This window comes from Castor canadensis, chromosome 14, assembly GCF_047511655.1.
Source record: "Castor canadensis chromosome 14, mCasCan1.hap1v2, whole genome shotgun sequence".
NCBI classification, from domain to species: domain Eukaryota; kingdom Metazoa; phylum Chordata; class Mammalia; order Rodentia; family Castoridae; genus Castor; species Castor canadensis.
In genome coordinates this window covers 109,908,756-109,936,708 of record NC_133399.1, presented here as the reverse complement: position 1 = coordinate 109,936,708, position 27,953 = coordinate 109,908,756, and the positions used below count along the sequence as shown (strand labels likewise).

Below are 27,953 nucleotides of genomic sequence, written 5' to 3'. Positions count from 1 at the left end.
ATCTAAAAGAAGGCAGATTTAAGTGGAAAGAGGTAGGTAGAAGGATCAGAAACATCATCCTGCTTTCCATTCACTGTGTATCCTCAGGTCAATTCTGGAATTGATTTTGTTTACAAGGGCTTCATAGAAGAGTCTGGTACTTTGTTCACAAAGAGTTCCTACAGAATGAAATTGTACACAGTAAAGAGCAGAACAGAGAATTTGCAGCAATGACTTTATTTGGACTTGGGAAAGGAACTCAGGCACCTGGCCCAGGAGACTTAGCAGTGGCCTTCTGCATCTCCAGGTAAATGGTACACGCATTTTTACTTTCTTGATGATTAACGGCAGCAGAGGTTGTAGTAGATACCGTTGTATATGCACATTCCAATTCTGCGTTCTGGAAAGTTACATCCTCCCCTTCTGCAGTAGCAGTCTACTCCTGCTCTTAAACCTGGTGACACAGAGGAAGCATTTAGCATCTAGTACCTCAGGGCAGCAGTAGGTAGTAGGTAGTAGGAGTCCTGGGGAAGGTGCTTTCTGTGTGGAGTAGGCTCATTCTGACCATAGAAGTATAAAAACCACAATCAGTAGAAATAAATATACATGGTGAGTGTGGGTTACAGACAAGACTCAAAACTCTTGCTCCATCACACAAATATGTGAACACACCCACACTCTTGTCCACTGTTTCTATGAGATCCTCCTGATAAGGTCTGGTATGGTGTCTACTACCTGCAATCTTAGCTATTTGGGAGGCAGATATCAGAAGAATTGTGGTTTAAGACCAACCAAGACATGGATGGCTGAGTGGCTCAACCTGTAAGAGTGCCTACCTAGCAAGTGGGAGGCCCTGTGTTTAAGCCCATGCCACCAAAAATAAAAAAAGATGAGTCAGGGCAAAAACTGAGTGAGACCCATCTCAACAAAGAAGCTGGACAATGAGTAATTTCAACTCTGCAGGTAGATGCAGGCAGGAGGTGTGTGGTCTGGGTACAGCCAGGGAACAAAAATGTGAGACCCTACCTTAAGATAACTAAAGCAAAATGTTCTGGGGATATGCTCAAGTGGAAGAAATCCTACCTAACCAGTATGAGACCTTGAGTTCAAACCCCAGTACTACCAATCCTTCCCAAATCAAAAAGCCAAAAACTTCAAACAGATCCCCCAAATAGATGGGATAAAATGTCTCCTCATGAATAATTCTACCCATCTACACTCAGAGAAAACAAGGGAGATTCTTCAGATTGTAAAACCTAGTAATATTCACAAATATATCTTGGCATCAACTCATTGTAGAAAGAAAATTTCTAGCATTTATTTGTCTTTGCTCAGTGAGAAAATGAAGAGTCATTGAGGTGACATACAGTCTCCTAAGTGACTGCTCTAGACCAGATTCCAGAGCTGGTCTCCAGCCATCCCTCTCAATTCTGCTTCACTATCCTGTTGGATCTTACCTGCATCTCGGAAATCAGAGCTTTCCACCCCGGTAATGGAGATGGTTGTGACTGGGTCCTCTTCCTCCATCTGTTCCTGGGCTGAAGCCTCCTCAACTCTTGCTGGGAGAGGATCACTCTGGGCCTGGAGGGCCAGCAGGAGAATGGCAGCAAGGAGAGCAAGTGTCTTCATGGCTTGTGTCAACTGGGGAAGGGAAAGCAGGAGCCAAGTGTGTGTGGAGTGAGGAGTCAGCTGTATTTGTGAGTTGACTAGGACAAGGCTTGGAGACAATCCCTGCAGCCAGAAAAATTGTGCAGTCATGGGGAAGGGAGGAGGCATTCCCTTAAGGTCTCCTATGTCCCTCTGTGCTGACAGCTCCCATCATGACACTGGTGTGTATGTTCAGTGACTGTCCTCAGCTCAAGTTGATAATCATGTTAAATCATCTGTTGTCTCTTCCTATTTCTCACATGAGTTTCCAATTTGCTACTTGATTAACATTTACTTTTTTAATATTCAAAGAAGAAAGCAATGCTTTCATTTTCTAAGTTCTGAGATCAAATATTTCTAAATTTTGAGATTGGGTCCCTCCACTGTCTGGAGGTTTGTATTCTGAGATGAGACCTGGACTCCAGTAGAGTAGACGGTTGACCCTGGTGGGTTTTGGGACATTGCTACCCTCGTGAAGAAGGTCTCGAGGTCCTGGGGTGATCAGGTTCCTGCTGGAGGAAGTGTGTAGTTCACAACAACTTTAAAAGTATATAGATAAGCATGAACTTCGTTGGATGCCTGCTGAAGAGTTGGAGTAAGGACAAAGAATGTTTATTTTTCCAACTTTATTATGAATGACAATTTAAAACTGAATATATCTAAATCGGACAACTGGATTATTTGATGTAATTATGCAATTGGGCCTTTATCTTAAATTAAATGCATTCAAGACCTAAACACAAGACCAGAAACTACTACAAGAAAACTTAGAGATTAAGTTCTTAACATGTGACCTAGGAAGTGATTTATTGACATGACAACTGAGGTATAGGCAAAAAGGAAGAGTAGTCATGTATGATTTCATCAGACTACAAAACTTGTGCACAACAGAGGAAACAAACATTTGAATGAAAGGCAAACAAAAATAAGGCAGAAAATATTTACAAAACAACATCTGATAAGAAATTATCAAAATGTATAAGCAACTCACACAATTCAACATCAAAAAACAAATATGTAGATTTAAAATATGGGCAGGAGGCTCAAATGATCACTTTTTCAAAATAGATGTTTCAAGAATCTATTTCTGTCTCTATTGGAAATGAAAAGTAGCATCCCTGTGTTTTGAAGCAAACCTTTTGACCTTCTCATTCCCTAAGCCCATAGCTACTGTCCTAGAAGACACTAGAGGTCCACATAGAAGAACTCCTGATGGGGATTCCCAAGTTTCCACTTTTTCAGAGCACCCTTGCCTTTAGGGTTCAGTTGCAGCCTGGCATCAATGACACAACCATAGAATGAACTTTCAGAGTTTCCATTACTCACAGATGGTGGAGCTATACAGGTTGAGCAGAGGTCAGCAGATAGCAGTCCTTCTTCCTGGACTCAGGATGAAAGCCAGCTGCTCACTCCCAGGATGGAGACCTCCCTTATATCATGGTCACTTGCAAGCCATGTCTAATTTCAAACAACTCTGTCGCAAGAGCAGTTGAGCAATTTGGTGTGGAGCTGGGTCAAGCAGGGCTCCCTAAGGACCTCTTTGTCTCAGTCAGTCTTTGTCAAGTGTAGCACCCAATTATTGTTTCTTCATCAGTCTTCACACAGTGGACCTTGTGATTCTGAGGCCGTTTGCTAAAACTGAATCACCTGGAACACAATTACACTTGGTTAAGGCTATTGCAGTACAGAGAACAATGAATATGTAGAGGAGGATTGGAAGTCCAGTTCTCAGTTAGCCTTTCAAGGCTAGTTTCCAATCATGAGGACAATTAATACCATTTCTGCAGAGCCTAGATATTGAACTCATGGACACCTCTGCTTGTGATGCTGAGCAGAGCAAGTTTTGCTGGAGTCTTCCTCAGGAATCAATGTGAGTGCTTTGTTCTCTGGAGTGGATATAGGCGGCCTAGCTTGGCCAGTGGACTGCTAGGCCTAGTCAATTTTCTAGGACCATTTGGGTCACTCACATAGGAGATTGCCATATGAAACTCAATGTCTATTGGATGTCTTTTAGGGAAGCTGCCCAGGTGACAGAGAGATGGGCATTAGCCTGTCTCACCTGGTGATGTGTGCTCAAAGGTACCATACCAAAACCATTAGTGGACAGTCTGTATGGTCACTGTAGATCCAGAATGACCAGGATGAAAACTGCATTCTCAGTATGAACAGACTTTATGTCAGATGGTTCCCCCTTGAGTTATTTTGAGGGAAAGAATTAGAGAGACAACTGTACATTAAAAATGTATGACCTTCTACCATCTTTCTTTTGCTCATAGTGATGTTAATGGGACCACATTTGGGGAAAAAAAGCAATGAGTATAGTGACTCCCAAGGCAATACAACTTTAGTGAGGCTACTTAACCATTATGTAACTGATTGGTCAATATGGCCATGAGGATGGTCATGCATGTACAATCACTCCTGCGCATTCTCACTGAGACTGGATGGCCATGGAGAATGATGGAAAGGGTGAATTTGATGATGACATATTATAAGAAGTTTTGTAAATGTCACAAGGTGACTTCAGTATGATAATAATAAAAATGAATGAGTGAGGAACAAAGAGGAGCTACTTTCTTTAGTTTACACTTCACACTTCCTCATTAAACTGCAACATGCAGTATAAAAGTAGTTCTCTCCTTCTGACCCTGGCTGCTACCCCAAGTGATCACCACTCTCTTGTAACTGAGCAAGAACATCTTAAAAAAAGATGCTTAATCTGGTGGGGTGGTGGGCATTGGCTAAAATGACTTCTTTGAGTATAGAAATGCTTGCAATAAAGGAAAAAATACATTAAAAAAGGACGATTGTCTTACAATGAGCATGTGATGGAACCCATACTTTATTAAAGGGATGCTCAAGGAAAACAAACTTCTATGTTGCAGCAAGCTAAATTTTGTGAACCAGCTAGACTTGAAAACTTGGGCAAAACTGATGAAGTCAAGACAGTGTAATAGAAAGAATGATTAAATGTACCAGGTGTCAGAAGAAAAGGGAGCACTCATCCTAAACCCCCAACCCACTTTTCACCATAAACCCTCCTGAAATTTGAGTGCTCAATCTGTCACTTTTCAGATATGTTCACAGTCATGTCTGGTTTTGGAGTATTCATTCTTTACTTTGTTTTACCAAGAAACTTTCTTAGTCACTCCTAGATATATCCTAAAAATTTTATTGCAACCCATGTCAGGAACCTGGTGTCCAAAGGCCAGGTAGACCCCTCCTCCTTTATTGGAGACTTCTCTGCAGCCTCACTGGTTCCAATAATATCTGGATCACAGTTTCGATAGGGTGTTATCAAATTGTGAATAAGTGACAGAAACCAAGGAGAGCTGCAGCATTCTCCTCAGCCTTTAGGGGGATGTGGGGCCTCAAGGCTTGTGTCAGGTGGTAACAATGCCGCATGAGCAGGCTGCTGGCACGTCAAAGAATAATAAGTCTTAGTCATATGGCAGCACTAACAGTTTAAATGTGGGAATTGGGCAAAGATGTTAGCAGAGCATATGGACAAATGAGGGCCCTTTGGGGAACTGGGCCTCAGATGACAGTTTTAGGTTCAAGGGCTTAGGTCTTTGCCTGTAGGGGCCCAGTGGATTTGGGAAGAAAGAGGAAAGTTTGTATGTGCAGTTGGGAAAGCTTCACGGTTGTGACACCTTCTGGTGGTCAGCAGAAGTTAGAAGTGCACAGTCTCATTGACACAGAGCACTCTCCAGTCCTTAGGCATTTCTCCATGGAGGCAGGGACAGTGGCTGTGGTGGGAAATGTGGTTTCATTTGGGTGCTGTAACACACAAGTCTCCCAAGTCCCCTTTTTTTACATAACTTGTAGGGAAGCTTCACAACTTGACCTAGGCTCTGTGGTTTCCTTACAGTAAGATGCATGACTACTAGGACTTCACTTAATGCAAACTGTGCCCACAGCAAATGCCATTGTATGGTTCATTTCTAGGCTACTTAGCAAGCATGAGCTGAGGGAAGCAGCAAGACAAGTGTAGGGGCAGTGGATGCAGCCATCATTGTACCTCGGGGTCCATGTTGTCTGTAGCATAAGAGAGGCTGGTTTGCTGGGGATTTTGTGATACCAGTGACATTTGTTGGTGCCACTCTTTCCTTCAACATCGCTTGGATTGCGGAGCTATGGGCTGAAGCCGCATCACTTCCAACAACAACCTCAGGGATTAGGTGGTAGTGTCTAAAATTTGGCCATCTGTGTTGGGGGATCATCTACCCAGGTGACACCCAATATTAGAAGTGGAGCTATGTGTAGTCTAATGGTTTTTGTAATCTTGTGAGGCTCTTTGTGGACTTTCAGATCCCTGCCTCCCTGTACTGCTACCATTGCACAAACAGGATTTCATGGAAGAAGCTTGATGGAAATTTCCTGAGTGCTATGGGTTTTTTCCATACTCACAAAATGCCAGTTGGAGGCACATGTACATCTCAAGCCAGGAATAACTTTGAATGCCTTTTTGGCACGTGAAGCTTTGCCCCTACCCACAGGGTACATCTGGGTTTGTGCTGCATAGAATCATTCACCAGTGCCGATGTATTTATTGGTGGGCCATCTGCCCAACTCTAAACTTGATTTGGCATTGTCGAGCCCTGGTTGTACTTACTATTAGTGCCACAGGACCTATTTAATAAGCAAGGTTTGGATTGCTAGGCATGGACCCCATTCTGTGTTTTCTAAGACATCTTTTTAACACAGCTCTTTTTTTTCTTTTTTAAAATTTCTTATTTTTAATTATTCATTTATTTTCATGTGTGTAAATTGTTTGGGTCATTTCTTCCTCCTGCCCTCCTCTTCTGTCCTCTCCTCATCCCACCTCCCCCCTCACTTCCAGGCAGAACCCGTTCTGCCCTTAGCTGTAATTTTGCTGAAGAAAAGACATAAGCATAAATAGGAAGAAAAAGCGTTTTTGCTAGTTGAGTTAAGGATAGCTGTGTAGAGAGATTCCTAGCATTGCTTCCATGCACAAGTGTGTTAAACCCAAGTTGATTCATCTCCTTTTTTTATTGTTTTATTATTCATATGTGCATACAGTACAAGGCTTGGGTCATTTCTCTCCCCTGCCCCCAACTCCTCCCTTACCACCCACTCTGACCCTCCCTCTCCCCCCAACCTCCTCAATACCCGGCAGAAACTATTTTCCCCTTATCTCTAATTTTGTTGTAGAGAGAGTATAAGCAATAATAGAAAGGATCAAGGGTTTTTGCTGGTTGAGATAAGGATAGCTATACAGGGAGTTGACTCACATTAATTTCCTGTGCGTGTGTGTTACCTTCTAGGTTAATTCTTTTTGATCTAACCTTTTGTCTAGTTCCTGGTCGCCTTTTCCTATTGGCCTCAGTTGCTTTTAAGGTATCTGCTTTAGTTTCTCTGCATTAAGGGCAACAAATGCTAGCTAATTTTTTAGGTGTCTTACCTATCCTCACCCCTCCCTTGTGTGCTCTCGCTTTTGTCATGTGCTCAAAGTCCAATATCCTTGTGTTTGCCCTTGATCTAATGTCCACATATGAGGGAGAACATACGATTTTTGGTCTTTTGGGCAGGCTAACCTCACTCAGAATGATGTTCTCCAATTCCATACATTTACCAGCGAATGATAACATTTCGTTCTTCTTCATGGCTGCATAAAATTCCATTGTGTATAGATACCACATTTTCTTAATCCATTCGTTAGTGGTGGGGCATCTTGGCTGTTTCCATAACTTGGCTATTGTGAATAGTGCTGCAATAAACATGGGTGTGCAGGTGCCTCTGGAGTAACCTGTGTCTCAGTCTTTTGGGTATATCCCCAAGAGTGCTATTGCTGGATCAAATGGTAGATCAATGTTTAGCTTTTTAAGTAGCCTCCAAATTTTTTTCCAGAGTGGTTGTACTAGTTTACATTCCCACCAGCAGTGTAAGAGGGTTCCTTTATCCCCGCATCCTCGCCAACACCTGTTGCTGGTGGTGTTGCTAATGATGGCTATTCTAACAGGGGTGAGGTGGAATCTTAGTGTGGTTTCATTTATTTATTTATTTATTTATTTTTTAAGAAGAAATATTATTTAAGAGCTCTGCATCCCCTAATTAAGCAAAATTCAAAAATATTCTTTTTATAGCTTCTTTCCATCTTTTCCCTTTTCAGGAATGGCATCTGGCTTCAGCAAACTCAGAAGAACGAAAACCAGAAGCTACTCATCAGTGAATTAGTGTGGTTTTAATTTGCATTTTCTTTATTGCTAGAGATGGTGAGCATTTTTTCATGTGTTTTTTGGCCATTTGAATTTCTTCTTTTGAAAATGTTCTGTTTGGTTCACTTGTCCATTTCTTTATTGGTTCATTAGTTTTGGGAGAATTTAGTTTTTTAAGTTCCCTATATATTCTGGTTATCAGTCCTTTGTTTGATGTGTAGCTGACAAATATTTTCTCCCACTCTCTGGGTGTTCTCTTTAGTTTAGAGACCACTTCTTTTGATGAGCAGAAGCTTTTTAGTTTTATGGGCTCCCATTCATCTATACTATCTCTTAGTTGCTGTGCTACTGGGGTTTCGTTGAGAAAGTTTAACACAGCTCTTGTGCATGCCTCAGATTTTTCTCTTGTGGTACAATTTATAACCTTGGCAAGCTTTGTCAGAGAGCTTTCTAGTCTGATTGAGTGGCATGAAATGCCATCTTCCTAACTCACAATGCACATAAGATACCGACCAATTCCCACCATAGAGAGTACCATCTTACTGGTGCTCCTATGTTGACATCAATTATGGGGCCATCTCTGGCCAACATTTTGTTATTGACTCCCTCTATCGTTTGTGTCAGCTGTACTTGGTAATCATGCTTCTACATCCTCAGTGTTTGCTACTGTCCATGTCTGCAGTTTGAACGTTGCTTCTTGTTTAGTGACCCAGACTGTAATGTCTGTGAGACTCAAACTCCATTGCTTGTGGGAGGGATGCATGGAAGATACCATCTGACCTTTGAATGTGGTAAAACCAAGGCTTCTGAGAAAGCTGCATATACAGAGATTAAGTAAGGTTAGGCTAAAGCACAGGGCCTGCTCTTTGTCAGCAGGTGTGAATCATTGCTGATTTCTTGTCTCTGATCAGGTCAACAGTAAATATTTGATGACAGCAACTTGTAAAGATACAAGGATGTAGCTGGGTACAGTGGCTCATTCCTGTAATCCTAGGTGTTTGGGAGCTTGAGATTATGAGGATAGTGTGTCAGGGTCAGCCTGGGCAAATATTTCATGACAATCCATCTCCAAATTAACCAGAGGAAAATGGATTGGAGGTGTGACTCAAGCAATGGAGTAAAGTACCAGGGTCTGCTCTTTTCCAGGAGGCCTGTCTGTCAGACACTAATGGATCATTGCTTGTTGCTGGTGCCTGATGAAGTCACTAGTAACTATTTATAATAACAGCATGTAAAGATGCAGGGATGCACCATTAGTAGAGAAAATATATACCTATGAGAAATGGAACCTGAGGCTCCCATAACCCTTGCGGTTTTGGCCCAGTTGTAGGAGGAAAATGATGGCCACAGGAAAAGGAATGAAGAAGGTTAGGGCTCTTGGAATGAGCATGGTAATATTGGGGGTCATTGACCCATCCTGAAGCTTGGTACCAATGACACTGGGAGGCAGTGTGTTGATTTCTGAGGCTCGTGGCCTGGAAGCATTATGCTACCTAAAAGCTACAGTTCTCACCTCTGGTGCACTGTAGCACTGAGGAGGGAATCTGATTTGAATCAATGCTAGCAGGTAGTCCAAAGGAGAAAGCAAGAGAGTGTTGAGGAAGTTACTGAAGTGTTGTGGATGGGAAAAGGCAGTGGGAGGCAGGTGAAAGTGTCTGCTGGATGCTGCATAGGGAGAGTACTTGCCTGGGTGGGAGGGGCCCAAGGAAGTCAATTTGCCACCTGCACAAGGGATATTTTCCTAGAAATGAGGGCCAGTGCTTAGGGATGCTGCAGCCTTTGAAGCATGTGGCACTCAGCTCTTCCAGGGCTGAAGAAGGTAGCTGAACATGAGACAGCAACAAGACTCAGGGGTCTTATCCAGGATAATGTGTGGGTAGAGAATAGAGGCCAGTAAGAGAGTCTAGCTGTCCTCATATATTCTCTGAACTGCACAGTACCCAGACAGAGCCAGTTAGTGCATGTTTTATAACCACTGAAACCACCGATGGGGCTTGAGGTTGAGAGCTCTGGCCCAAAAAGGAATTCTAGATGTGCAAATAGCATTCTTAGTGCCACCCATTCTTTCAAAGACAGCAGACAATATACAGTCTCATGGCTGTGCCATAGAGGCTTGTGGAGGAAGAGGCCAATTTTTCAGTGTGAACATGTAGACTGGGTCTCGAAAGGCTACTGCCACCGACTTTGTCTGGATTCCTTTCCCAATAAACTTTGTGTACTCAGAAGTAGGTACTGAGCACCTCCAGAAGTGACCTCTTCATGCACCCTGGTTCTTCACCCCAAGTTCCTGGGACAGAGTGTTTATTCCTTTTTTTCTAGAAGTGTCTATTGCTGTATGATGACATTTCATTTTGATGTCTCCATAAATGCATATGTTGTACTTTGGTCATATCCATCTCCTCTATTACTCTTTCTTGTCCTTGCTCTCCTTCCCCACATTTCTTACAATTTTAGAGGGTGTAGTATGTTGTTTTCATACATGTTTATACTGTATATACTCGTACTCACCACCCCCATTTGCTCTTCTTCCCTATCCCTTCTCCACTGATTCGCCCCAAAAGACCCCTTTTGCATTCATATCATTTTTAAGGTCTGGATTCTGTGTACAGAGACACGTGCTATTCGTCTTTGCTATTCTGTCTCATTTTTTCAGCTTGATGGTCTCTACTTCCATCCATTTTCCTAAAAGCAACATCATTTCACTGTTTATGGCTGTATATACTCTGCATTGTGTGTATTCCCATTTTCTTTGTGTAATTTTTGGTTGATGGTGGTCTTGACTAATTCCATACCTTTTTAATGGAATAGTGCTGTAAGAAACATGGGTATGCAGGTGTCTGTTGTATGCTGACTTAATTTCCTTCAAATATATGTCTTGGAGTGGTATAGTAAGAACATCTGTGAGCTCTATTTTTAATTTTTTGAGTAACCTCCATCCTGACTCATCCAGCCAGAGTAGTTTACATTTCCAACATTGTAGGAGGGTTTTTCTTCTATGCCCCTTGTCAGCATTTGTTGTTGTTTCCTTGATGATAGCATTCTGACTATGGTGAGAAAAACTACGAAATTATTTTATGTGCATTTACTTTATGGCAAAGAATGTTGAACATTTCTTCATGAATTTTTTGGTCATTTTTTCTTCCTTTGGGAATTTTCTGTTCATTTGTCCCTTTATCGATTGAGTTTTTCTTTTTGTGTTTAGGTTTTTGAGTTCTTTATATATACTGGACATTAATCCCTTGTCTGATGAATATTGACAAATATTTTCTCTCATTCTGGCAATTTTTTCATTTGATGTGCATTAGTTTTTTCCAATTGGATGCAATTCCCTTGTCATTCTTGCTGTCTTTTCCTGAACTATTTGAGTCTTAATTAGAAAGTCGTGGTATCTGCTCCTATCTCAAGTATTTCCCTTGTGTTTTCCTGTAGTGCCATCAAAGTTACATGAGATGAGAGGTAAGGATGTGGTTTTAGTCTTCTACATGGGGATATTCAGTTTTCCCAACATTTGTTGAAGAGGCTGTTTTTTTTTTTTCTTTCAGATAAGTGTTTTTGCCACCTTTGTTGACCATCAGATGGATTTAATTTAGGGGCTTGTTTCTGATCTTTAATTATGGTCCACTGATTTATGCATCTGTTTTGTGCTAGTACCATGCTGTTTTTCTACTGTACTATATTTGAAGTCAGGTGTTATGATACCTCCAGCATTGCTCTTTTGTTCAGGGTTGCTTGGGCTACGTGGGGTGTTTTGTGCTTCCATATGAATTTTAGGCTTCATTTTCCTATTTTTGTAAAGAATGTCATTGGAACTTGATGAGAATTATGTTGGATCTGTAGATCTCTTTTGGTTGTATAACCATTTTGACAATGTTGTTTTTGCCAATTCATGAATAAGGAAGTCTATTCATCTTCTAGTGTCTTCTTCAATTTCTTTCTTCAGTGTTTTATAGTTTTCACTGTAGAGGAATTTAATCTTCTAATATATGTTTATTTATAGTTATTTTGAGGCTATTATGAGTGGATTCTTGTTTTGAATTCTTTCTCAGAGTGTTCATTATAGGTGTATAGAAAATGTACTGTTTTTTGTATGTTGTTTTGTTTCCTTCTATTCTGCTAATAGTGTTTGTCAGATGTAAGAGTTTTTGGTTGAGGCCCTAGGTTCTTTTAAGTTTAGGATCATATAGTCTGCAAATAGGGATAATTTGACTTCTTCTTTTTCTTTTTTTATCCCTTTTATTTCTTTCTCTTACCTTGCTGGTCATCATAAGAATTCAATCACTGTCTTGACTAAGAGTGGAAAAAGTGGACACTCTTGTCCTGTTCTTGATTTTAGAGGAAATGCTTTCAGTTTTTCCCCATTTATTGTATTGACTATTTGTCTGTCATATATAGCCTTTTTTCTGTTGAGATATGTTTCATTGTTCCTAGTTTCTTCATGACTTTTATCAGGAAAGGATGTTGAATTTTGTCATCGTCTTTATCTGCATGTGTTGATATGATCATGTGATTTTTGTCCTGCATTTGAATCATCCTATTATTTCTAGAATCAACCCAACTTTGTAATAATGTATGATCTTTTTCATGTGTGGTTGAAGTTGGTTTGAAAGCAATTTGTTGAGAAGTTTTGCATCTATATTTATCAAGGAAATTAAAGCATAATTTTTTTCTTTGTTGTGTTCTTATCTAGTTTTAGTATCAGTGTAATCTTGGCTATGTAGAATGAGTATGACAGCATTCCTTCCTTTTCTATTTTATGTAATATTTGAGTATTGGTATTACTTCTTCAAAGGCCACAGAATTCTGCTGTGAATACTTCTGGGCCTGGTTTTTATTTTTCATTGTGATACTATACTAGCGATCAATCTCATTGCTCACTATAAGTCTGTTCAACTTATTAATAGCCTGTAGCTCAGTTTTGGTAAGTGTTATATGTCTAGAAATTTATACATTTCTTCAATATTTTCTATCTTACTGGAATATAAGGTTTCAAATATTCCCTAATGATCTTCTGAATTTCACTGGTATTTGTCATAATTCCCCCTTTTCATCACTGATTTTATTAATTTGAGTCTTCTCCTTTTTTCTTTTTTTTTCTTTTGTTGAACTCAGGGCCTCACACTCGCTAGGCAGGAGCTCTTTTCACTTGAGCCACTGTACAAACCTTTTTGTCCTTAGAATTAAAAAAAAAATAGTGTGTTGAAACTGTTTGCCTGAGGCTGGTTTTGAACTGTGATACTCCTGATCTCTGCCACCTGAGTAACTAGGATTGCAGGTATGAGCCATTGGTACCTTTTCTTTTGGTTAGTTTGGGTAACCAGAAGAATATCTTGTTTCTCTTTTCAAAGAACCAACTCATTTTTGCATTGGCTCTTTGCATTGTTCTTTTACTGTCCATTTCATTAATTTCTTCTTAATACTTTTAATCACATAATTAGGTTATTTTTGACATCTTTTTCTTTTTCAGTACTGAGCATTGAACTGTAACCTTGTGTATGGTAGGAAGGTGCTCTACCACTAAACGATACCTCCAGCCCAAAGCTTTCTGATTTTTAATGTAGACACATATAGCCATAAATTTTCTCTCCTTAGCACTGCCTCACAATGGTGAAACCTTTGTCCCCAAGGTTTTCGTAGACTGTGCCAGTTTCATTTGATTCTATAAGTTCTTAAATTTGCTTGCTGAATTCTTCTTTTTCCAAAAGTGTTTTTTGGTTTCCATGTGTTTGACTAATTTCCATAGTTTCTCTTGCTATTAACTTCTAATCTTATTCCACAATGATATGTTAATATATAGGAAATTCTTTCAATACTGCTGAGTATGTGAAGACTTGCTTATTTATTTAAAGTGTGATCTATTTTGGAGGAAGTTCTGTGGGCTTCTGAGAAAAGTATGGATGAAATACTCTTCAGATGTCTATTATGTCCATTTGATCTGTGGTGCAGTTTAACTCTTTGGATCTTACCTTTGTTGATTTTTTTCTCAAAATGATCTATGAAGTCATGTCAGTAGGGTGTTGAAATTACCCAATATTATTATTTCAGAAACTACCTGTCTCTGTGTATTCAGTAGTAGTGTTTGCTTTATGAAATTAGGTGCACAGCTACTTAGTTCATATATTTGTATCATCATTATCTCTTGTTAATAGATTACTCTGATTGTTAATATGTAGTGGCATTCTTTATCTCTTCTAACTGATTTTGGCTTGACATCTACTTTGTTAGAGTACAGTTAAGTTACTCCTGCTTACCTTCAGCTTCCACTTGCTTACATATCATTTTGCATCTTTTCACTTTTATTCTGTTCATGTCTTTGCCTGTGTTTCTTACTGACAACAAACAGTTGCATATTGTTTTTCTAATCTAATCAGCCAGTCTATACCTTTTGATTAGAGAATTAAGACCATTTTAATTTACTACTTTACTTATGAAGTAGTCATAGTCCATAATCAAATAGATAGAATATGTGGCATAAGTGAAAAGCATACATCAATGGATTATCAAAGGGTTTGGATTAGTAAAGGAAGGTCACAAGGTTTCCGTCCACATCTCCATTCCTCTCCCTTCCCCACACTCACATAGATGCAAACATTAAAGTCTAAATCCCTTTTTGAAAGAAATGTTTATCTATTTCCCCCTTCACAAGCTATCAAGATCCTGCAGCCCCACAGATAAGGACCCCGCCATCATGACCATCATCACTGAGCCCTGTTTCTGTTCACCTCACCCTCCACTCCCATTTCTAAGCATCATCAATAGCCAAGGATCTAGGAGATTCCATTGAAATGTAGTCTGTTGCATTAGGGGATTCCAAGATGGCGGCTAGAGGGAGGAAGCAGAAAGCGTGCTTCCTAAAGTAAAATCTTGGAGAGACGTTGGAGATACACATTACAGGAAAAACCACTGAGAAGAGGCAAAACTTGACTCCTCCACACCCCCAGTCCATGCACAGTACTACCAATCCTCCCCAAATTAAAAAGCCAAGAACTTCAAACAGACCCCCCAAATAGATGGAATAAAATGTCTCCTTATGAATAATTCTACCCATCTACACTCAGAGGAAACAAGGGAGATTCTTCAGATTGTGAAACCTAGTAATATTCACAAATATATCTTGGAATCAACTCATTGTAGAAAGAAAATTTCTAGCATTTATTTGTCTTTGTTCAGTGAGAAAATGAAGGGTCATTGAGGTAACATACAGTCTCCAGCCCTCCCTCTCAAGTCTGCATCTCTATCCTGTTTTATTCCTTACCTGCATCTCAGAAACCAGAGCTTTCCACCCCTGTAATGAAGATGATTGTGACTGGGTCTTCTTCCTCCATCTGCTCCTGGGCTGAAGCCTCCTCAACTCTTGCTGGGAGAGGGTCACTCTGGGCCTGGAGGGCCAGCAGGAGAATGGCAGCAAGGAGAGCAAGTGTCTTCAGGCTGGTGTCACCCGGGGAAGGGAAAGCAGGAGCCAAGTGTGTGGGGAGTGAGGAGTCAGCTGTATTTGTAGGTCGACTAGGAGAAGACTTGGAGACAATCCCTGCAGCCAGATAAAGTGTGAAGTCATGGGGGAGGGAGGAGGCATTCCCTTAAGGTCTCCTTATGTCCCTCTGTCCTGACAGCTCCCATCATGACACAGGTGTGTATGTTCAGTGACTGTCCTCGTCTCAAGTTGATAATCATGTTAAATCATCTGTTGTCTGTTCTTATTTCTCACGTGAGTTTCCTATTCGCTACTTGATTAACATTTACTTTTTTAATATTCAAAGAAGAAAGTAATGCTTTCATTTACTAAGTTCTGAGATCAAATATTTCTAAGTTTTGAGAATGGGTTCCTCCACTATCTGGAGGTTTGTATTGTATGATGAGACCTGGACTCCAGTAGAGGAGACTGTTGACCCTGGTGGGTTTCAGGGCATTGCTACCCTCATGAAGAAGGTCTCGAGGCCCTGGGGTGATCAGGCTCCTGCTGGAGGAAGTGTGGAGGTCACAATGACTTTAAAAGTATATAGATAAGCATGAACTTGGTTGGATGCTAGCTGAAGAGTTGGAGTAAGGCCAAAGAATGTTTATATTTCCAACTTTATTAAGTTATGAATGACAATTTAAAATTGAATATATCTAAATCGGACAACTGGATTATTTGATGTAATTATGCAATTGGGCCTTTATCTTAAATTAAGTGCATTGAAAACCTAAACACAAGACAAGAAACTACTACAAGAAAACTGAGAGACTAAGTTCTTGACATGTGACCTAGGAAGTGATTTATTGACATGACAGCTGAGGTATAGGCAACAAAGCAAGAATATACCTGTGTGATTGCAACCCATGTCAGGAACCTCGTGTCCAAAGGCCAGGTAGATGCCTCCTCCTTTATTGGAGACCTCTCTGCAGCCTCACTGGTTCCTATAAGATCTAGATCACAGTTTCAATAGGGTGGTATCAAACTGTGAATAAGTGACAGAAACCAAGGAGAGCTGCAGCATTCTCCTCAGCCTTTAGGGGGATGTGGGGCCTCAACGCTTGTGTCAGGTGGTAACAATGCCACATGAGCAGGCTGCTGGCACTTCAAAGAACAATGAGTCCTAGTCATATGGCAGCACTAACAGTTTAAATGGGGGAATTGGGCAAAGGTGTCAGCAGAGCGTATGGACAAATGAGTGCCCTTTGGGGAACTGGGCCTCAGGTGACAGTTTTAGGTTCTAAGGCTTAGGTCATTTCTTGTAGGGACCCAGCGAATTTGGGAAGAAAGAGGAAAGTTTGTATGTGCAGTTGGGAAAGCTTCACAGTTGTGACACCTTCTGGTGGTCAGCAGAAGTTAGAAGTGCACAGTCTCATTGACACAGAGCTTTCTCCAGTCCTTAGGCATTTCTCCATGGAGGCAGGAGACAGTGGCAGTGGTGGGAAATGTGGTTTCATTTGGGTGCTGTAACACACAAGTCTCCCAAGTCCCCTTTTTTTACATAACTTGTAGGGAAGCTTCACAACTTGACCTAGGCTCTGTGGTTTCCTTACAGTAAGATGCATGACTACTAGGACTTCACTTAATGCAAACTGTGCCCACAGCAAATGCCATTGTATGGTTCATTTCTAGGCTACTTAGCAAGCATGAGCTGAGGGAAGCAGCAAGACAAGAGTAGGGGCACCGGATGCAGCCATCATTATACCTCGGAGTCCATGTTGTCTGTAGCATAAGAGAGGCTGGTTTGCTGGGGATTTTGTGGTACCAGTGACATTTGTTGGTGCCACTCTTTCCTTCAACATCGCTTGGATTGCGGAGCTATGGGCTGAAGCCGCATCACTTCCAACAACAACCTCAAGGATTAGGTGGTAGTGTCTAAAATTTGGCCATCTGTGTTGGGGGATCATCTACCCAGGTGACACCCAATATTAGAAGTGGAGCTATGTGTAGTCTAATGGCTAATGTAATCTTGAGAAACCAGGAGGGCTCCTGCATTGCTGCCAGATTCCAGAGCCCAGATAGGTTGGGAAGATGCAGACCACAAGGTGAGCTAAACAATGCGTGGTTCTGCTACAGACAACCATGGGACAGATCAGTATAGCCCCCTAGCAGACCGACCCCTCCCAGGGAGGAAAGAAAAAAAAGTGAATAATAAGCAATAACAACAACAACAAAAAGACATGTAGCAAAGAGGGTGAGGCACCCTGAATGCCAAAGGGGGGACAGGGGAATACCTCGCAACAAGCGGCCGGAAAAGGCAGGAGCAGTGGCACATGCCCAGCAACCAGGAGCAGGAGAGTTTGTAAAAGTGGCAGCAGGAGGAAACCTCCACAGGAGAGGGGGAAGACCACTTCCCACGTGAAGTGTGAATAAACATGCTTGCCTGAGAAAGCAGGTGCAGTGTCACCTCCGCCAGTGTGCGGCTCACACACAGGAGAACTCTGAGTAAACAAAGCCTTCAGAGCCAGGTGAGTGCTACGCTCACAGCTGAGATCTGCATAAATAATGCCTCCAGCAACCGCAGGCTGACAGCAGCGGGCAGGTGAGCCACAGCCTCAGATAGTCATTCACAGAACTGTCTCCAGACTTTTTGTGTCTCCCTTCCTTTGATGAGACAACAACTGAACTACAACTGCAAACTGCATGATGAAAAACTTACTGAAACTGTATTGCATTTGAACTTGGGACACTTTGTGGTGTTTATTGTTTTGTTTTGGTTTGGTTTGGGTTTTTTTCCCCTTTGATGAGACATCATCTCCAGGATTGGAGGCTGAGGGACTAACAACAAAATTATTAAGACTGAAACTTTATTGCATTTGAACTTGGAGATTTTTAAATTATTTTTATTTTTATTTTTTCTCTCTAATGCCTGTTTCAGCTTACTGTTGAACAGTACACTATCTCTCCCTATTTATATCTTTGAAACTTGTTTGTTTGTTTGTTTGTTTTACTTGTTTGTTTATGTGTTTTTTCCTCTTTCTTTAACTTCTTTGGTTTCCCTCTCCTCTCACCCTTCCATTCTAAATATCACCATTGTTATTATTACAAGCTAAAAAGTAGTTAATTGCACACAGTGCAGGGACAATAACAACACAAAGGTCAATGACAGGAAGACAGAAAAACAGGGAAACCAGTTTCCCCACAGCAAAAAATTAGTACAGGAACCGGAGAGAAATGAAGAAAACAGATACTCAGATCAAGACTCCAACAAATGAAGAAAAACTATGCCAAAGAACCCAATGAAGCCCACAAGAATAATCTAAAAGAAGAAATACTACAGGTAATCAATGAGAATTTTATAGAGATGCTACTGGATATGGTCTCCCAAAATGTACAGGAGACACTCAAGAAATTCCAAGACAACAAAAACAGAGAATTTGAAAAAGCAAAAGAAGAAATAAAGGAAACCATAGAAGCACTGTATAAACACCAAAGTGAAACAAAGAGCAGAATTAATAAAGAGATAAATGAACTCAGGACAAAAATAGACAACATTAAAGAGGAAACCATCCATGATATGGAAAACCTCAGAAAAAAGAATGAAACAGAATTGCAAAACAAAATCGAAGGTCAATCCAGCAGAATAGAACAAACAGAAGACAGAATCTCAGAACTCAAAGATGAAATGGTAATTAAAGGAAAAACTGAAGAACTATTAATTAAACACCTCAAGACCTGTGAAAAGAAAATGCAAGAACTCACCAACTTCATCAAAAGACCAAACTTGAGACTCATGGGCATTGAAGAAGGAGAAGAGGTGCAAAGAAAGGGAATGCATAATCTATTCGACAAAATAATAACAGAAAATTCCCCAAATCTAGAGAATTCTATTCCCATACAGATGCAAGAGGACTCCAGAACACCAAACAGACCAGATCAAAATAGAACTATCCCACAACATATCATCACTAAAACAATAAGTTCAGAAACTAGGGAAAGAATATTGCAGGCTGTAAGAGAGAAAAAACAAGTAACAAACAAAGGTAAACCCATCAAAATCACAGCACACTTCTCAACAGAAACATTAAAAGCAAGAAAAGCATTGGGTGAGATCTTCTGACTCTGAATGAAAATAACTTCAACCCTAGGATACTCTACCCAGCAAAACTGTCATTCAAAATAGATGGAACAATAAAAGTCTTCCACGATAAGCAGAAACGAAAACAATATGTGACCACAAAGCCACCACTACAAAAGATTCTGCAAGGGATTCTGCACACAGAAAGTGAAACCCAACTTAACCATGAAAAGACAGGCAGCACCAAACCATAGGAAAAGAAAAAGCAAGACAGTAGAGAGTAATTCAACTTAGGTACACACAATCAAACCTTCAAACAACTAAGACAACTAAATGACAGTAATCACCACACACCTATCAGTACTAACACTTAATGTTAATGGACTTAATTCACCCATCAAAAGGCACCACTTGATGAAATGGATTAAAAAGGAAGATCCAACAATTTGTTGCTTACAGGAGACCCATCTCACTGACAGAAATAAGCATAGGCTTAGGATGAAAGGCTTGAAGAAGATTTACCAAGCCAATGGCCCCTGAAAACAGGCAGGAGTAGCAATACTTATCTCTGACAAAGAAGACTTCAAACCTACATTGATCAAGTGAGATAAAGAAGGACATTCCATACTAATAAAGGGGGAATAGACCAAAAGGAAATAGCTAATATCAACCTATATGCACCCAATGTCAACGCACCCAATTTCATCAAACATACCTTGAAGGACCTAAAAGCATTTATTAACTCCAACACAGTGGTTGTGGGAGACTTTAATACCCAATTATCATCAATACATAGGTCATTCAAACAAAAAAATTGATAAAGAAATCCTACATCTAAAATACACAATAGGTCAAATGGACCTACTTGATGTCTACAGAATATTTCATCCAATTCTATACAATATACATTCTTCTCAGCAACCCATGGAACCTTCTCCAAAATAGATCATATCCAAGGGCACAAAGCAAGCCTCAGCAAATACAAGAAAACAGAAATTATACTATGCATTCTATCTGATCACAATGCAATAAAACTAGAACTCAACAACAAAAATAAAGACAAAAACATGCAAACAGCTGGAAACTGAATAACTCATTCCTTAATGAACACTGGGTCATTGATGAAATAAAAGAGGAAATTAAAAAGTTCCTGGAAGTCAATGAAAATGAAAACACAACCTACCGGAACTTATGGGGCACAGTAAAGGCAGTTCTGAGAGGAAAGTTTATAGGCATGAGTGCATATATTAAAAAGACTGAAAGATCTCAAATCAATGACCTAATGATGTATCTCAAACTCCTAGAAAAACAAGAATAAGCAAATCCCAAAACAAATAGGGGAGAAATAAAAAAAAAGAGCTGAAATCAATTAAATAGAAACCAAAAAAAACAATACAAAGAATTAATGAAAAAAAAGTTGGTTCTTTGAAAAAATAAATAAGAGTGAGAGATCCCTGGCATATCTGACTAAAATGAAGAGAGAAGAAACCCAAATTAGTAGAATCAGGAAAGCAAAAGGGGAGATAAGAACAAACACCATGGAAGTCCAGGAAATCATAAGAGACTATTTCGAGAACCTATATTCAAATAAGTTTCAAAATCTTAAAAAATGGACAGATTTCTAGATACACATGATCATCCAAAACTGAACGAAGAGGAAAATAATCACCTGAATAGATCTATAACACAAAATGAAATTAAAGCAGCAATCAAGAGCCTCCCCAAAAAGAGTCTCTCATGGACCTGATGGATTGTCTGCTAAATTCTGTCAGACCTTTAATGAAGAACTGATACCAACCCTCCTTAAATTGTTCCACTAAATAGGAAGGGAAGGAAAACTGCCTAACACATTTTATGAAGCCAGTATTACACTTATCCAAAACCAGTCAAGACACCTGCAAAAAGAAGAACTATAGGCCAATCTCTTTAGGAATATTGATACAAAAAACCTCAATAAAATAATGGCAAACCAAATTCAACAACACATCAAAAAGATCATACTCACGACCAAGTAGGCTTCATCCAAGGAATAAAGGAGTGGTTCAACATATGAAAATCAATAAATGTAATAAACCACATTAACAGAAGCAAAGACAAAATCCACTTGATCATCTCAATAGATGCAGAAAAAGCCTTTGATAAGATCCAACACCATTTCATGATAAAACATCTCAGAAAACTAGGAATAGAAGGAAAGTAGCTCAACATTATAAAAGCTGTATATGACAAACCTACAGCCAGCATTATACTTAATGGAGAAAAACTGAAACCATTCCCTCTAAAATCAGGAATTAGACAAGGATGCCCACTATCTCCACTCCTGTTCAACATAGTACTGGAATTCCTAGCCAGAGCAATTAGGCAAGAAGAAGGAATAAAAGGAATACAAATAGGTAAAGAAGCTGTCAAAATATCCCTATTTGCAGATGATATGATCTTTTACCTTAAAGACCCAAAAAATTCTACTCAAAAGCTCCTAGACACCATCAATAGCTACAGCAAGTTAGCAGGATATAAAATCAACACAGAAAAATCATTAGCATTTCTATACACTAATAATGAACAAATTGAGAAAGTATATATGAAAACAATTCCATTTACAATAGTCTCAAAAAAATCAAATACCTAGGTGTAAACCTAACAAAGGATGTGAATGACCTCTACAAGGAAAACTATAAACTTCTGAAGAAAGAGATTGAGGAAGACTATAGAAAGTGGGGAGATCTCCCATGCTCATGGATTGGTAGAATCAACATAGTAAAAATGTCGATACTCCCAAAAGTAATCTACATGTTTAATGCAATTCCCATCAAAATTCCAATGGCATTCATTAAAGAGATCGAAAAATCTACCATGAAATTTATATGGAAACATAAGAGGCCACGAATAGCCAAGGCAATACTCAATCAAAAGAACAATGCTGGATTTATCACAATACCTGACTTCAAACTTATTACAAAGCAAGAACAATAAAAACAGCATGGTACTGGCACAAAAACAGACATGAAGACCAGTGCAACAGAATAGAGGACCCAGATACCAAGCCACACAACTATAACCAAGTTGTCTTTGATAAAGTCACTAAAAATATACGATGGAGAAATAGCAGCCTCTTCAACAAAAAAACTAGTTAGCAGTCTGCAAATAACTGAAACTAGATTCATGTATATCACCCTATACCAATATTAATTCAAAATGGATCAAGGATCTTAATATCAGACCCCAAACTCTAAAGTTGGTACAGGAAAGAGTAGGAAATACTCTGGAATTAATAGGTATAGGCAAGAACTTTCTCAATGGAAGCCCAGCAGCACAGCAACTAAGAGATAGCATAAATAAATGGGACTTCATAAAACTAAAACGCTTCTGCTCAACAAAAGAAATGGTCTCTAAACTGAAGAGAACACCCACAGAGTGGGAGAAAATATTTGCCAGCTACACATCAAAGGACTGATAACCAGAATATATAGGGAACTTAAAAAGTAAATTCTCCAAAAATTAATGAACCAATGAGGAAATGGGCAAGTGAACTAAACAGAACTTTCTCAAAAGAAGAAATTCAAATGGCCAAAAAATAGACGAAAAAATGCTCACCATCTCTAGCCATAAAGGAAATGCAATTAAAACCACACTAAGATTCTACCTCACCTCTGTTAAAATAGCCATCATTAGCAGCACCACTAACAACAGTTGTTGGCGAGGATGGGGGGAAAATGATCTCTCTTACACTACTGGTGGGAATGTAAACTAGTACAGCCACTCTGGAAAAAAATTTGGAGGCTACTTAAAAAGCTAAACATTGATCTACCATTTGATCCAGCAATACCACTCTTGGGGATATACCCAAAAGACTGTGACACAGGTTACTCCAGAGGCACCTGCACACCCATGTTTATTGCGGCACTATTCACAATAGCCAAGTTATGGAAACAGCCAAGATGCTCCAGCACTGACGAATGGATTAAGAAAATGTGGTATCTATACACAATGGAATTTTATGCAGCCATGAAGAAGAACGAAATGTTATCATTCACTGGTAAATGGATGGACTTGCAGAACATCATTCTGAGTGCGTTAGCCTGGCCCAAAAGACCAAAAATCGTATGTTCTCCCTCATATGCGGACACTAGATCAACGACAAACACAACAATGGGATTGGACTTTGATCATATGATAAAAGTGAGTGCACACAAGGGTGGTATGAGGATAGGTAAGACACCCAAAAAACTAGATAGCATTTGTAGTCCTCAACACAGAGATACTAAAGCATATACTTTAAAGCAACTGAGGCCACTAGGAGAAGGGGACCAGGAACTAGAGAAAAGGTTAGATCAAGAAGAATTAACCTAGAAGGTAACACACATGCACAGGAAATTAATGTGAGTCAATTCCTATATAGCTATCATTATCTTAACTAGCAAAAGCCCTTGTTCCTTCCTATTTTTGCTTATACTCTCTCTTCAACAAAATGAGAGATAAAGGGAAAATAGTTTCTGTCAGGTATCAAGGGGTTGGGGGGGAGAGGGTGGGGACAGGGGGATGGGGGAGAAATGACCCAAACAATGTATGCGCGTATGAATAAAAAAAATTTAAAAAAAATGAAATGCAAAAAAAAAAAAAAAGAAATGTAGTCTGTGGAAGTCAAAGGCTGTGTCTCTGTTCCTCTCAGTAGCTCCAGTGGGTTTCCACATTGAAATGTCCTAAGTCACGAATAATGAGCTAATGCCCACACTGTTCCCAGTGAAGTGAGACCTGCTCCTACAGTGAAGTGGGCACATGGCACCACAGCAGCTCCTCCTGGCCAGCAGATGGCACTGTGGTCCTGACTTGTCCCCTTTGTTTCTCAGAGGGCCTGAGGGGACGGTGCACTGTAGAGTGGGGTTGAGGATCAAGTGCTGGAATTCTGAACCTTGAACATTATGTTAGTCCTGAAGCGGGTGAGTCAAATAAAACACAGGAGATTTGATGAAAGAGGCTGGGATTCATGAGTTAACAGGGAAGAACTGAGCACCTGCGAGTCTCTGAGTTCACAAACCAAGCACAGCCCTTGGAGATCACTTTAGAACTATGACAGCTTGGGAGACTGTGCTATTAATCTGCTGTGGAGTTTCGTGTAAGTGTACATCTCCTTATGGCTCTGTCTCCTTATCCCTATAGTATGTATAGCATATTCCACAGAGATCTTCACACTGTTCTTAGTTCACTATAGAAATTATAATTGCTTTTTATCCAAGCCAAGGTTAATATGTGGTGCTTACAGCCCAAAACACAACAGCAGCCCCTGTCTGCCCTCATTTTATAGTAATCAAGAGTGTTTACCTGAGTGTATATGGCTATTGTGTGCTGGAAATAGGACTGGAGTTTGTATCATCTGATTCTCAATGTTCCGAAAAATTTTATATATTGGGAAATTCAGCTACTGGCTGACTGACACATTTTTGATGTTCTAGGTCAACATACAGAGATATTTTCAGATACACCAAAAGAAGAAATCTCCAAATAACGATAAAGCCAAATTCTTGTGAGTGGAGCGGCCCATGTGTCAGCAGCATCCCAGTACCAGTGTTTGTCATTGATCCTTTGCACTTGTTTGTCCACCCTGATAGTTCACAAAACCATGGGTCACATTTAGCATGAATAAGCTCCCTTTGATTGTTCCATTCTTAGATTTGAGCACAACGGTGTGTCATTGTTCAGGCATGGTTCCATCCTTATGGATTAGGTCTCTGAAAGAGTGACCAGTGAGTTACCTAGTCCCATCTACATTGTAGAGACATACCAGAAATTCCCATTTATAAAGCAGAAAATGGACCAGCATAAGACAATGAATCTTTTGACACCTGCAACTTGAACTTCACTTCCTCCACAATTTTGATAAATTAGTTTCCAGTGCTTATAAGCTGCAGAGTAAATGGTATTTTGTAAGGTTGTCCAATGAGTATGATATTACATTTAGATAGGAGGAAAGTGTTTTGGCATAAAATTGCACAATATATCCTACTACAGTCAATATAGCAGACGGTATATTTCATAATAACTAGAAGAGAGGAATTTGACGTTTCACCACAAATAAGGAAAATTGTTTGAGGTAATAGATATGCTAATGACCCTGATTTGATCATAATATAATGTTTGCATGTGTCAAAGTTCCACATATATGCCATAGATTAGTATAATTAGTATGTGCCAATTAAAAAATAAGTAAATAAACCAATGTCTTCTATTTTAAAAGGAACACTGCACCAGGCACTTTGAACAAATGAGTAGGAAAAATATTTTCAGAGTTTGCCATGAGGTGAAAATTTTGCACTAATGAGAGAGGTTGAACTCAATGGTTTTGAAGTGAAAGGCAGGAGAATTTTTCAGCCCTAGATAAGGCAGTGAACAAACACTGGAGCATGTCAGAGGGGAGGTTAGCTAATGTTACTGAGCCATCTTTGCTGATTTGCATTCATTGCATGTAGGCACCTATCCCTTCTCAGAGACTGAGGGACTCTCTCTTTCAAAGACATCTTAAACAGTTGTCTCCACATTTTCTTAATCTTTATTTTCTTATACTACACCATGTGTGGGTAGAAAAAGTCAAATGTGTGGGTGTTCAGTAAATATTCAGTGGATATCACCCACGAACTTTGCATCATTTAAAGAGTGTGCAAGTTGCTTGAGCTCTTTGGATATTTTTTAATATCTCATCTTGATCTCTTTCCCTGGAGTTGGCATTTGTCATAGTCCATCAGAGACTGTCATAGTAACCAGCAAGTGTGATGCTCCCAGTGTACCTTCATCTACTAAGTGTGGATGGGAATGTTTCACTCAGCCAATACGCTCTTTTTCTTAACTGATAGATGCTTTCAAGGCTGTCTACTGTGAACTCAATTTTATACTTGTATCTTGCACCATCACTTCCTCAAATCCCATGAAGTCCCTGACCTTGTAAGTTTTTGTCTCTTATGCCACTTTGTCTGTCGAAAATTCTTCTCTACCTCTTCTTTTCATCTGTGGAAGATAATACATCTATGCTTCAGATTAATATTCACCATGAGGACCTAGACTACAGCTCAGGGGTGAAGCCCAAGCCTAGCATGCAACAAGCTCTGGGTCAATATACAACAATCCTTTCTCTCAAAAAGAAAAGATTCACTGTTATATCATTTTTTAACATACTCTTCTTAATTCTGAAATCCTGATGCTTCCCAAAGTCCTATTTACCATCTAATATTAGAACATTTTTATTGGTATATTCTCTTATATTTAAGTCTAAACAATTTCAGTTAGTGTTTAAACTGTACACTGTTCTTACAGCTGAACATACAAGCTTTTGAATTTTGTAGCTTTCAGTTTTCTTTTAGGGAATTAAGCACAAATATTGTATTGTCATCTTGTTAAATAAAGTTGGATAAAATTAATCAACTGAATCAAAATTAATTTCTCTATCACCAATTATATGTCATGGAATTAACTAGGTATCAGGAGCCATGATGTGTGAACATGAAGTTTAGTTCAGAGAAAAGTAGTTATAAAAAGTAAGTAAGTAGGATGTGTAATGTGGGATGAAAACTGAAGGAAAGACAGAGACCAGTTTGGAGAACATGGTGCAATTTAGTAATATGGAAATCAGGTTTCCATATTTCAATGACAAGTGGAATTTTGACAGAGACCCTGGAGCTGGGGGAGGGAGCCAGGGTGAATGTGGATTTAGGGCAGAGTCCCTGAGATGAAGGTTGGAATAGCCCCATCCACAGTTTTGGGACTTAAGGAGTTACAACAAGGAGCACAGAACTTGAAGTTGATAGCAGTTAGAGGAACTGAAGAAGGATGCCTCACCTTCCTACCCCAATTCCTAGCTTAGGCTTTCACTGTTAACTCAAGGCTCATGACTTACTCTGTCCACTGTGTAATCTGTGTAGTGATTTCCCAGCCATGGAAGGTTTCTGTGGGGTCCTGAACCACTGTACTTGACTCTCTGGATATGCCGACTCTTAGCCCAGGGCTGAGAAGCACTTCGTAATCACAGTGGAGTAGACATGGAGCAGAAGCCTTTTTCTTCGCTGGGTCTTGGCATTATTATGATTATTATTATTATCATTCTTATTTTGTGTGGCAGTGGGGTTTGAACTCAAGTTACCACACTTGCTGGGCAGTACTTTTCCTGCTTGAGTGACTGCACCAACCCATTTTAGTGATGAATTTTTTTTGAGACAGTTTGAGGAACTCTTTGCTCAGGACAGGCTTTGAACCCTGATCTTCCTGATCTCTGCCTCCTGAGTACCTGGGATTATAGTGTGAGCTACCGGTGCCCAGCTGAGTCTTAGCATTTTTGTTGGTATTTGTGATGATTCCTGTGTCTGTATTCATTTCCTTATTTTAGTGAAGAATGGTGAATAATATCACTTGAAACAGAGCCCCATTGTCTATCAAACTATAGTCTTTCTGCCTCAGTAGGACTTTTTGGGACAGTCTATCATTGATCACCCCAGTAACAGTATCCATGTACTGATCAGAAATACTCTATTTCCAATGGGTACTCTGGACTCACACAGGAGAATAGTTGATTCCAGAGTAAACATGAGGATTTTAGGGCTCACTCTGGATACCTTATAGGGATTTTTTTCTTACGCAATGATAGTCCCCCTTGAAGATGACTTATTGAAAAACCTCCAGCCAACCCTAAAGAAAAACA

General features: G+C 39.8%; 2 long non-coding RNA genes and 1 other non-coding gene across 3 annotated transcripts in view; 1 reads left to right on the top strand and 2 right to left on the bottom strand.

Moving 5' to 3' along the window:
* LOC141416944 (uncharacterized) overlaps positions 1-27,953 on the top strand; it is a 136,054-nt gene that overhangs the window by 30,020 nt on the left and 78,081 nt on the right. The window contains exon 2 of the long non-coding RNA XR_012441587.1: positions 7,760-7,862. This is a non-coding gene — a long non-coding RNA (uncharacterized lncRNA). The remainder of the gene's footprint in view (positions 1-7,759; positions 7,863-27,953) is intronic.
* Positions 201-3,108, bottom strand: LOC109678544 (uncharacterized). Its single transcript, XR_012441585.1, has 3 exons — positions 2,953-3,108; positions 1,437-1,620; positions 201-433 (listed from the first exon to the last, which is right to left on the bottom strand). It is a non-coding gene; the product is annotated as an uncharacterized lncRNA (long non-coding RNA).
* Positions 7,751-7,821, bottom strand: LOC141417085 (small nucleolar RNA SNORD59). The gene has a single exon (XR_012441709.1). It is a non-coding gene; the product is annotated as a small nucleolar RNA SNORD59 (small nucleolar RNA).